Source organism: Echinops telfairi, unplaced genomic scaffold (genome assembly GCF_000313985.2).
Source record: "Echinops telfairi isolate 266 unplaced genomic scaffold, ASM31398v2 ScPeMD7_5592;HRSCAF=6446, whole genome shotgun sequence".
NCBI classification, from domain to species: Eukaryota; Metazoa; Chordata; class Mammalia; order Afrosoricida; family Tenrecidae; genus Echinops; species Echinops telfairi.
Genome location: NW_022109491.1, coordinates 15,136,735 through 15,139,754, shown reverse-complemented (window position 1 = coordinate 15,139,754; position 3,020 = coordinate 15,136,735).

Genomic DNA, 3,020 nt, shown 5'->3' with positions numbered 1-3,020 from the left:
ATGTATGGATTGTGATAAGAGTTGTATAAACCCCCAATAAAATGAGTTAAAAGAAAAAAGAATGTACTACATTTCAACATACACACACAACCAAAAATGTTCACAACAGTGCCAATAAACAACATCATGATAAATAGTCTAAAGATTGAAGTTGTCAAGGACTTAATTTTACTTGAATCTACAGTCACTGCCCATGGAAGCAGCAGGCAATATATGAATCCATGCATTACATTGAACACCTCTGCTGGAAAAGATCTCTTGAAAGTGTTTCAAAGAAAAAATGCCACCTTGAGCATTAAAGTGTGCCTGATCCAAGCCTTGGTATTTTCTCATGCTTTATATTCTTGCAAAGGCTGGACAATGAACAAGGAAGACCAAAGAAGCATGGGTGTTTTTGAGCTATGGTGTTGGCAAAGAAGAGTGATTATCCAGGGACTGCCAGAAGAACAATCCAATCTGCCTTGGAGGAAGTACACTAGTATGCTCCTCAGAAGCAAAGACGGAGAGCCTTCATCTCCTCTACGTCGAATCTGCTATCAGGAGAACCAGAGCTGCAGGAGGACATCATGCTTGGGAAAGCAGAAAGGCAGTGGACATCAAGAAGACCCTTTCAGAGATGAATTGACACCGTGGCAGCAACAATTGGCTCAAACACAGGAAGACTGTGACAATACATTGAGAAACATTTGGATGAAGGGAAAAGGGCCAGCATCCCATTTAATAGAAATGCTACTGAAGTTTAATGTTTTACCAGAAAGTTTGCTGCTTGTGGCTTCTGGTTTTTAAAAGGTATCCTTGGATCTTCTGTTCTTTGCTAACTAATGTGCTCATTACCATCACCATTGCTATATCGTCATATTCGAGGTTTATGGCCTCGCTTAAATACAAAGGCAGGAGCTGAGAACTGTCTAGAGACCAAAGTCTCTTATTGGTACAGAGGCAGGAGGGATGTGCAAAGGGGATTTATGGCTTATAAGAGTAATGAGTTTCAGATAATGGTGATGGAAAAATCGCATTGATTAAGGATTGGGTTGCACAGCTAAGTCATGTAATTGCTGTCAGTAAGTCATGCACCTATAAAAACTTAAATGGACAAAAGTTGTGTGATACATTTATAACAACAACAGAAAGAAAATAAAAAAGAAATCGTTACTCGGGCTGCTCACTTATAACCAAATCCCTCCCTGGATATGGTTATGGATATGATTTGAATGTTTGGGGTCATGGTTCATGCAGGGATAGATTATCCAATAGGCAAGGCAAGCACGGGCTTACTTGTGGCTACTTACTCATCTGTATGGAACAATTCATATTGCTGAAAAACATTTGAAACTGTTCACTTCAGCTTAGAAAGTACGCACAAATAAGCTCATGTTTACCTTGCCTACTGCCGACTCCATCTTTGTCACGGATTATAATTTTGAAAAGAGGCTGTGATGCTGGAGGAAGGTGCTATGGGGGTGAGAAGAGAGATAGGTGCCAGCCATACCTAGAAGCAGAATCTTTCATGTGTTGAGAAATGTGAACATTTCCAGGACGGATTAGTAAGCAGGCACAAGTAAACCAGTGCTTACCTCGCATATGAGCCAATCTGACATTGGTTTCGTGACACATCCCAGATGACGAGCCTAATGATATCTTTAGTGCTTCTACCCCACTTCCTAGTTTGTTGCTAGTGACTGGGATCGGAAAAGCTTGGGAGTAGCCAACCAAGGCACAATTGGTCACAATTCACCTGGAGCAAGCGAGGAAGGCCAATCAGGAAAAAGAGGAAGAAATGAGACCTGTGGCTAATTGTCTCCACGACTAACTGCCTCCTCAGCCACGAGAACAGAGGAACTGATGGTGCCCGTCTGTCATTACTGGCCATTTTAATCGATGATTCTATATGATCCTGATGCAAGCAGGAAAGCACGGAATCTGTATTTTCTGAAATCATGGGATCTGGATGAAGCCCTGAAATGAATGTCCTATGATAATCTTTAAACCTTAAACTAACAATATTCCCAGAAGTTTTAAAACCAAGTAATAGTCTTATTTAATAGAGGATATCTGCCTTGAGTATTATGCTTTTTTAAAGATCTACATCTAGGGTGTCAGATTTTTTCCCCAAAACCATTTTCTCGGGAGCTAATACAGATATCATATCATTCCATAGGTCAATCACATCAAGCAGTATTGTACAGTTGCTACCACAATGGGGATCAAATTGACAACAACTCAGAAGATTACATTGGAACCTTAGGAGGCAGTGAGTCTATGCAGATGGAAGAGGATCAACTCAGAAAAGGAGGATGAGAATAGTTGCACAGCTTGAAGGATGTAACTGAAGTCACTGAATTGCATATGGAGACACTTGAATCGGTGTACGTTTTTGCTGGGTAAAATCTCAGCAACCGCAGAAAGAAATTACTTTCAAACCCCAGGAAAATGAACAATGTCAATCTCCTTTAACAGGAGAAAGTTATTTTTAAAGCAATTGTCATTTCTGTCCAATCTCAAGCAAAATATGTCATGCTATTTTAAAAGTAAGAGTAAAGAAATAATTTAAGGAAAACAAAGGAAGGTATATTTTAATAAATTCCTTTGGGAATATTTTGAGACGATCATATGTATTTTTCTTTAATCATCTGATGTCATGAAGGATGCTTGGTTCAGCGTAGATTTCTTCATGTTGAACAAATCATTCTTCCTGGAAGAAACACTACTTGGGTTAAGTGTTGGGTTGTTCAAACCCATCAGCAGCTTGGAGGGTATAAGGTGAGACTGCTTCCATACAGGTGTGCAGTCTTACAAACCCTGCATTGGGTTGTTTTCAATCAGGATTGGCTCGATGGTAGTGGGCTTGGGATCATGGTGGGTAACTCTTCCTATCCTTCTCAGTATGATTTACTACTACTGTACTTTAGCACTTTTAGATGCCAAGGTAGATTTTTGGGATTTATTAGGGGCTCATACAACTCTTATCACAATCCATACATACATCAATTGTGTAAAGCACATTTGTACATTCATTGCCC